The following is a 10,047-nucleotide window of genomic DNA, read 5'->3' as shown; positions in this document are numbered from 1 at the left end:
TTGCTTCTCATCATTTTGGAACTGTCCATCATCTAATATGGCTGAAAATTTAATGTAGAGCTACGAAATCAGAGATAGTTCATTTTTCACTTCTTTCGCTGAGATAAAGCTTTTTTGGCTTCTTGTCTTCTTATATCTTAAAACATGATATTTAGACCTGTTTCCAGTTTGAAACTGCCAGATCTATTGCTTCTCATCATTTTGGAACTGTCCATCATCTAATATGGCTGAAAATTTAATGTAGAGCTACGATATCAGAGATAGTTCATTTTTCACTTCTTTCGCTGAGATAAAGCTTTTTTGGCTTCTAGGCATCTTATATCATGAAACATGAGATTTAGACCTGTTTCCAGTTTGAAACTGCCTGATCTATTGCTTCTTAGCATTTTGGAGCTGTCCATCATCTAATATGGTTGAAAAATTAATGTAGAGCTACGAAATCACAAATAGTCCATTTTTCACTTATTTCGCTGAGATAAAGCTTTTTTGGCTTCTTGGCTTCTTATATCTTAAAACATGATATTTAGACCTGTTTCCAGTTTGAAACTGCCTAATCTATTGCTTCTTAGCATTTAGGAGCTGTCCATCATCTAATATGGCTGAAAATTTAATGTAGAGCTACGAAATCAGAGATAGTTCATTTTTCACTTCTTTCGCTGAGATAAAGCTTTTTTGGCTTCTTGGCTTCTTATATCTTAAAACATGATATTTAGACCTGTTTCCAGTTTGAAACTGCCAGATCTATTGCTTCTCATCATTTTGGAACTGTCCATCATCTAATATGGCTGAAAATTTAATGTAGAGCTACGATATCAGAGATAGTTCATTTTTCACTTCTTTCGCTGAGATAAAGCTTTTTTGGCTTCTAGGCATCTTATATCATGAAACATGAGATTTAGACCTGTTTCCAGTTTGAAACTGCCTGATCTATTGCTTCTTAGCATTTTGGAGCTGTCCATCATCTAATATGGTTGAAAAATTAATGTAGAGCTACGAAATCACAAATAGTCCATTTTTCACTTATTTCGCTGAGATAAAGCTTTTTTGGCTTCTTGGCTTCTTATATCTTAAAACATGATATTTAGACCTGTTTCCAGTTTGAAACTGCCTAATCTATTGCTTCTTAGCATTTTGGAGCTGTCCATCATCTAATATGGCTGAAAATTTAATGTAGAGCTACGAAATCAGAGATAGTTCATTTTTCACTTCTTTCGCTGAGATAAAGCTTTTTTGGCTTCTAGGCATCTTATATCATCAAACATGAGATTTTGACCTGTTTCCAGTTTGAAACTGCCAGATCTTTTGCTTCTCATCATTTTGGAACTGTCCATCATCTAATATGGCTGAAAATTTAATGTAGAGCTACGAAATCAGAGATAGTCCATTTTTCACTTCTTTCGCTGAGATAAAGCTTTTTTGGCTTCTAGGCATCTTATATCATCAAACATGAGATTTAGACCTGTTTCCAGTTTGAAACTGCCAGATCTATTGCTTCTCATCATTTTGGAACTGTCCATCATCTAATATGGCTGAAAATTTAATGTAGAGCTACGAAATCAGAGATAGTTCATTTTTCACTTCTTTCGCTGAGATAAAGCTTTTTTGGCTTCTTGGCTTCTTATATCTTAAAACATGATATTTAGACCTGTTTCCAGTTTGAAACTGCCAGATCTATTGCTTCTCATCATTTTGGAACTGTCCATCATCTAATATGGCTGAAAATTTAATGTAGAGCTACGAAATCAGAGATAGTCCATTTTTGACTTCTTTCGCTGAGTTAAAGCTTTTTTGGCTTCTAGGCATCTTATATCTTCAAACATGATATTTAGACCTGTTTCCAGTTTGAAACTGCCTGATCTATTGCTTCTTAGCATTTTGGAGCTGTCCATCATCTAATATGGTTGAAAAATTAATGTAGAGCTACGAAATCACAAATAGTCCATTTTTCACTTCTTTCGCTGAGATAAAGCTTTTTTGGCTTCTAGGCTTGTGTTCTCTTCAATCATTAGATTTCGACCGGTTTCCAGTTTGAAAATGCCAGATCTATTGATTTTTAACATTTTGGAGCTGTCCATCATCTAATATGGCTGAAAAATTAATGTAGAGCTACGAAATCACAAATAGTCCATTTTTCACTTATTTCGCTGAGATAAAGGTTTTTTGGCTTCTAGGCTTCTTATATCTTAAAACATGATATTTAGACCTGTTTACAGTTTCAAACTGCCTAATCTATTGCTTCCTAGCATTTTGGAGCTGTCCATCATCTAATATGGCTGAAAATTTAATGTAGAGCTACGAAATCAGAGATAGTTCATTTTTCACTTCTTTCGCTGAGATAAAGCTTTTTTGGCTTCTAGGCATCTTATATCATCAAACATGATATTTAGACCTGTTTCCAGTTTGAAACTGCCAGATCTATTGCTTCTCAGCATTTTGGAGCTGTCCATCATCTAGTAAGGCTGAAATTTGAATGTAGAGCTACGAAATCACAAATATTCCTTTTTTCACTTATTTCGCTGAGTTAAAGCTTTTTTGGCTTCTAGGCTTCTTATATCTTCAAACATGAGATTTAGACCTGTTTCCAGTTTGAAACTGCCAGATCTATTGCTTCTTAGCATTTTGGAGCTGTCCATCATCTAATATGGCTGAAAATTTAATGTAGAGCTATGAAATCAGAGATAGTTCATTTTTCACTTATTTCGCTGAGATAAAGCTTTTTTGGCTTCTTGGCTTCTTATATCTTAAAACATGATTGCTTCTTAGCATTTTGGAGCTGTCCATCATCTAATATGGCTGAAAATTTAATGTAGAGCTACGAAATCACAGATAGTCAATTTTTCACTTCTTTCGCTGAGATAAAGCTTTTTTGGCTTCTTGGCTTATGTTCTCTACAATCATTAGATTTCGACCAGTTTCCAGTTTGAAACGGACATATCTATTGCTTCTTAGCATTTTGGAGCTGTCCATCATCTAATATGGCTGAAAATGTAATGTAGAGCTACGAAATCACAAATAGTCCATTTTTCACTTATTTCGCTGAGATAAAGCTTTTTTGGCTTCTAGGCTTCTTATATCTTAAAACATGATATTTAGACCTGTTTCCAGTTTGAAACTGCCAGATCTATTGCTTCTTAGCATTTTGGAGCTGTCCATCATCTAATATGGCTGAAAATTTAATGTAGAGCTACGAAATCAGAGATCGTCCATTTTTCACTTCTTTCGCTGAGATAAAGCTTTTTTGGCTTCTTGGCTTCTTGGCTTCTGATATCTTCAAACATGATATTTAGACCTGTTTCCAGTTTGAAACTGCCTGCTCTATTGCTTCTTAGCATTTTGGAGCTGTCCATCATCTAATATGGTTGAAAAACTAATGTAGAGCTACGAAATCACTAAAAGTCCATTTTTCACTTATTTCGTTGAGATAAATCTTTTTTGGCTTCTTGGCTTACGTTCTCTTCAATCAATAGATTTCGACCGGTTTCCAGTTTGAAACTGCCAGATCTGTTGATTTTTAACATTTTGGAGCTGTCCATCATCTAATATGGCTGAAAATTTAATCTAGAACTACAAAATCACAAATAGTCCATTTTTCACTTCTTTCGCTGAGATAAAGCTTTTTGGGCTTCTAGGCTTCTTATATCTTAAAACATGAGATTTAGACCTTTTTCCAGTTTGAAACTGCCAGATCTATTGCTTCTTAGCATTTTGGAGCTGTCCATCACCTAATATGGCTGAAAATTTAATGTAGAGCTACAAAATCAGAGATAATCCATTTTTCACTTCTTTCTCTGAGATAAAGCTTTGTTGGCTTCTAGACTTCTTATATCTTAAAACATGAGATTTAGACCTGTTTCCAGTTTGAAACTGCCAAATCTATTGCTTCTCATCATTTTAGAGCTGTCCATCATCTAATATGGCTGAAAAATTAATGTAGAGCTACGAAATCACAAATAGTCAGCTTTTCACTTCTTTCGCTGAGATAAAGCTTTTTTGGCTTCTTGGCTTCTTATATCTTCAAACATGAGATTTAGACTTGTTTCCAGTTTGAAACGGACAGATTTATTGCTTCTTAGCATTTTGGTGCTGTCCATAATCTAATAAGCCTGAAAATTGAATGTAGTGCACCGAAATCACAGATAGTCCATTTTTCACTTCTTTCGCTGAGATAAAGCTTTTTTGGCTTCTAGGCATCTTATATCATCAAACATGAGATTTAGACCTGTTTCCAGTTTGAAACTGCCAGATCTATTGCTTCTCATCATTTTGGAACTGTCCATCATCTAATATGGCTGAAAATTTAATGTAGAGCTACGAAATCAGAGATAGTCCATTTTTCACTTCTTTCGCTGAGATAAAGCTTTTTTGGCTTCTAGGCTTCTTATATCTTCAAACATGAGATTTAGACTTGTTTCCAGTTTGAAACTGCCAGATCTATTGCTTCTTATCATTTTAGAGCTGTCCATCATCTAATATGGCTGAAAAATTAATGTAGAGCTACGAAATCACAAACAGTCAATTTTTCACATATTTCGCTAAGATAAAGCTTTTTTGGCTTCTTGGCTTCTTATATCTTAAAACATGAGATTTAGACCTGTTTCCAGTTTGAAACTGCCTGATCTATTGCTTCTTAGTATTTTGGAGCTGTCCATCATCTAATAAGGCTGAAAATTGAATGTAGAGCCACGAAATCACAGATAGTCCATTTTTCACTTCTTTCGCTGAGATAAATCTTTTTTGGCTTCTAGGCTTCTTATATCTTCAAACATGAGATTTAGACCTGTTTCCAGTTTGAAACTGCCTGATCTATTGCTTCTTAGCATTTTGGAGCTGTCCATCATCTAATAAGGCTGAAAATTGAATGTAGAGCCACGAAATCACAAAAAGTCCATTTTTCACTTCTTTCGCTGAGATAAAGCTTTTTTGGCTTCAACTCTATTGGAACATAAGAATTGGACATGATTCCAGTTCAAAACAGCCAGATGTACTGCTTTTCAGAATTTTGAAGCTGTTCAACATCTAACTAAATTGGAACTGAACTGTGGAGCTTCGTGAACTCAAGATGTCCATTTATTACTTCTTTCGCTGAGATAAAGCGATATTGGCTTCAACTCTATTGAAACATAATAATTAGACCTGATTCCAGTTTAAAACGGCCAGATATACTGCTTTTCAGCATTTTGGAGCTGTCCACCATCTAAGTAAACTGAAAATTAACTTTGGAGCGTAATAAACCCAAGATGTCCATTTATTACTTATTTCGCTGAGATAAAGCGATTTTGGCTTCAACTCTTTTGGAACATAAGAATTAGACCTGAGTCCAGTTTATAACAGCCAGATGTACTCCTTTTCAGCATTTTGAAGCTTTTCAACATCTAACTAAATTGGAACTTAACTTTGGAGCGTAATAAACCCAAGATGTCCATTTATTACTTCTTTCGCTGAGATAAAGCGATTTTGGCTTCAACTCTATTAAAACATAAGAGTTAGACCTGATTCCAGTTTAAAACAGCCAGATGTACTGCTTTTCAGCATTTTGAAGCTGGTCAACATCTAACTAATTTGGTATTGACTGTGGAGCTTCGTAAACCCAACATGTCCATTTTTTACTTCTTTCGCTGAGATAAAGAGATTTTGGCTTCAACTCTATTAAAACATAAGAATTAGACCTGATTCCAGTTTAAAACAGCCAGATATACTGCTTTTCAGCATTTCGGAGCTGACCCAATCTAAGTAAACTGAAAATTAACTTTGGGGCGTAATAAACCCAAGATGTGCATTTATTACTTAATTCACTGAGATAAAGCGATTTTGGCTTCAACTCTATTGGAACATAAGAATTAGACATGATTCCAGTTCAAAACAGCCAGATGTACTGCTTTTCAGAATTTTGAAGCTGTTCAACATCTAACTAAATTGGAACTGAACTGTGGAGCTTCGTGAACTCAAGATGTCCATTTATTACTTCTTTCGCTGAGATAAAGCGATTTTGGCTTCAACTCTATTAAAACATAAGAATTAGATCTGATTCCAGTTTAAAACAGCCAGATTTACTGCTTTCCAGCATTTTGAAGCTGGTCAACATCTAAATAAATTGGATTTGACTGTGGAGCTTCGTGAACTCAAGATGTCCATTTATTACTTCTTTCGCTGAGATAAAGCGATTTTGGCTTCAACTCTATTAAAACATAAGAATTAGATCTGATTCCAGTTTAAAACAGCCAGATTTACTGCTTTCCAGAATTTTGAAGCTGGTCAACATCTAAATAAATTGGATTTGACTGTGGAGCTTAGTAAACTCATGATGTCCTTTTATTACTTCATTCGCTGAGATAAAGCGATTTTGGCTTCAACTCTATTAAAACATAAGAATTAGTCCTGATTCCAGTTTAAAACGGCCAGATATACTGCTTTCCAGAATTTTGAAGCTGTTCAACATCTAACTAAATTGGAACTGAACTGTGGAGCTTCGTGAACTCAAGATGTCCATTTATTACTTCTTTCGCTGAGATAAAGCGATTTTGGCTTCAACTCTATTAAAACATAAGAATTAGATCTGATTCCAGTTTAAAACAGCCAGATTTACTGCTTTCCAGCATTTTGAAGCTGGTCAACATCTAAATAAATTGGATTTGACTGTGGAGCTTAGTAAACTCATGATGTCCTTTTATTACTTCATTCGCTGAGATAAAGCGATTTTGGCTTCAACTCTATTAAAACATAAGAATTAGTCCTGATTCCAGTTTAAAACAGCCAGATATACTGCTTTCCAGCATTTCGGAGCTGTCCACAATGTAAGTAAACTGAAAATTAACTTTGGAGCGTAATAAACCCAAGATTTCCATTTATTACTTATTTCGCTGAGATAAAGCGATTTTGGCTTCAACTCTTTTGCAACATAAGAATTAGACCTGAGTCCAGTTTAAAACAGCCAGATGTACTCCTTTTCGGTATTTTGAAGCTTTTCAACATCTAACTAAATTGGAACTTAACTGTGGAGCATCGTGAACTCAAGATATCCATGTACTATTTTTTTCGCTGAGATAAAGCGATTTTGGCTTCAACTCTATTAAAACATAAGAGTTAGACCTGATTCCAGTTTAAAACAGCCAGATGTACTGCTTTTCAGCATTTTGAAGCTGGTCAACATCTAACTAATTTGGTATTGACTGTGGAGCTTCGTAAACCCAACATGTCCTTTTATTACTTCTTTCGCTGAGATAAAGCGATTTTGGCTTCAACTCTATTAAAACATAAGAATTAGACCTGATTCCAGTTTAAAACAGCCAGATATACTGCTTTTCAGCATTTCGGAGCAGACCCAATCTAAGTAAACTGAAAATTAACTTTGGGGCGTAATAAACCCAAGATGTCCATTTATTACTTATTTCGCTGAGATAAAGCGATTTTGGCTTCAATTCTATTGGAACATAAGAATTAGACCTGATTCCAGTTTAAAACAGCCATATTTACGGCTTTTCAGCATTCTGAAGCTGTTCAACATATAAATAAATTGGTACTTAACTGTGGAGCATCGTGAACTCAAGATGTCCATGTATTACTTCTTTCGCTGAGATAAAGCGATTTTGGCTTCAACTCTATTAAAACATAAGAGTTAGACCTGGTTCCAGTTTAAAACAGCCAGATGTACTGCTTTTCAGCATTTTGAAGCTGGTCAACATCTAACTAATTTGGTATTGACTGTGGAGCTTCGTAAACCCAACATGTCCATTTTTTACTTCTTTCGCTGAGATAAAGCGATTTTGGCTTCAACTCTATAAAAACATAAGAATTAGACCTGATTCCAGTTTAAAACAGCCAGACATACTGCTTTTCAGCATTTCGGCTCTGACCCAATCTAAGTAAACTGAAAATTAACTTTGGGGCGTAATAAACCCAAGATGTGCATTTATTACTTATTTCGCTGAGATAAAGCGATTTTGGCTTCAACTCTATTGGAACATAAGAATTAGACCTGATTCCAGTTCAAAACAGCCAGATGTACTGCTTTTCAGAATTTTGAAGCTGTTCAACATCTAACTAAATTGGAACTGAACTGTGGAGCTTCGTGAACTCAAGATGTCCATTTATTACTTCTTTCGCTGAGATAAAGCGATTTTGGCTTCAACTCTATTAAAACATAAGAATTAGACCTGATTCTAGATTAAAACAGCCAGATGTACTGCTTTTCAGCATTTTGAAGCTGGTCAACATCTAACTAATTTGGTATTGACTGTGGAGCTTCGTAAACCCAACATGTCCATTTATTACTTCTTTCGCTGAGATAAAGCGATTTTGGCTTCAACTCTATTAAAACATAAGAATTAGACCTGATTCCAGTTTAAAACAGCCAGATATACTGCTTTTAAGCATTTCGGAGCAGACCCAATCTAAGTAAACTGAAAATTAACTTTGGGGCGTTTGGCTTCAATTCTATTGGAACATAAGAATTAGACCTGATTCCAGTTTAAAACAGCCAGATATACTGCTTTTCAGCATTTCGGAGCTGACCCAATCTAAGTAAACTGAAAATTAACTTTGGGGCGTTTGGCTTCAATTCTATTGGAATATAAGATTTAGACCTGATTCCAGTTTAAAACAGCCAGATATACGGCTTTTCAGCATTCTGAAGCTGTTCAACATCTAAATAAATTGGTACTTAACTGTGGAGCTTCGTAAACTCAAGATGTCCATTTATTATTTCTTTCGCTGAGATAAAGCGATTTTGGCTTCAACTCTATTGGAACATAAGAATTAGACCTTGTCTGTTACTACCCAATAGTAAGTCCCGCCTACTCCTCACAACTCATTGGACTCACTACGGACCAGTTCTCTGTCTAACAGGTCCGGAAAACCCCCAGAAACTCGAGTCTCACCCTAGAGATAGTTTGTGGAGAATTATCTGTTTAAACTGGGGTCGGTAAGGACTCGTCTAGCTCTGACTACCTTCGATCCAGAAGTTATGACCCTTTACAGTTGAAGAGCAATCCGCTGAGTAGCCCTCACAGCGGCATAACCCCTACAACCACTCCTGTTAACGGTAGCTCCTCTCCTAAAATAACGGCACTTGTTAACGGCTAGATTAAGTTTAGTGACTTAGATTCAAGTCCCAGGGTCATTATTTTAACACTCACCAGAGGAAAAGACAAAGCCACCCTTGTTTCTAGAATCATGTATGTTAACTTTACCACCTTTAGGAGAACCAACAATAATTAGGACTGACACAATTAAACTCACTTGTTCACAATTCTCATTAGAATTTTAGAATTACAATTTTATTAAGCAAGCTTTAGCAGGGGCATATGACAACAGGTTAAATTCCCAAGAGTTATAAAAGAGGCAAAAATATAATGAAATCAACTAGGATTAATCACATTCTATCCTTGTTCTCATCCCTAACCTGTTTCTCTAAATTCACTGAGCGAGGCTTTGGGGGAAGCTGGTCAACTAATACCCGATGGTTCTTGGTCTCGGCAGCTGTAATCTTTAGATGTCCTTGGTCAGAGTCTTTGTCCAGCCGGAGCAAAGTCCTCTTTACTGAAGAGAAGCGGAGAGAAGACTCACACTGTCCTTTGAACGTGCAGACTCTTTGTCTTTAAAAGACCTCCGTCTCTTTTCCAAGTCGGCTGCGGTGATTCTGGAGAGAGAGGAGTTGGTCGAATCTGGAACCAGGGTTGGTGGCGGGTGGAGCTCGTCCCTTCCAGGCGGCGTGAAGTTGTGGAGTAAGTTTCCCTTGGTCCCGGGGTGTAGTCCTCTGCTGATCTTTAGCCTGCTTCCTCTGGTGGCTCCTCTTCTGCGCCGCGGACGAAGAACGCTCTTTTTCCCCCGTACATCAGTATTTATGCCTTCCAACCCAGGGCGGTTCGCAAGGCAGGACTGTGTTTCCATGAAGCCTGCCCATTGCATTATGTCATTACCTGATGTCATGCAAGGCAGGGCTGCCTGCGGAAAGTACCGAACTCTTCCTCAAGCCTCTGATGACTCATTTCTTCCTCCTTGCTCCATCGAGGCACTTCCCTTATTTTTCGTTTGACCATCTGTTTCTAATTC

The sequence above is a fragment of the Poecilia reticulata genome, chromosome 20 (genome assembly GCF_904066995.2).
Source record: "Poecilia reticulata chromosome 20, P_reticulata-male-v2, whole genome shotgun sequence".
Taxonomy (NCBI): Eukaryota; Metazoa; Chordata; class Actinopteri; order Cyprinodontiformes; family Poeciliidae; genus Poecilia; species Poecilia reticulata.
Note: the sequence above shows the minus strand (reverse complement) of the source record.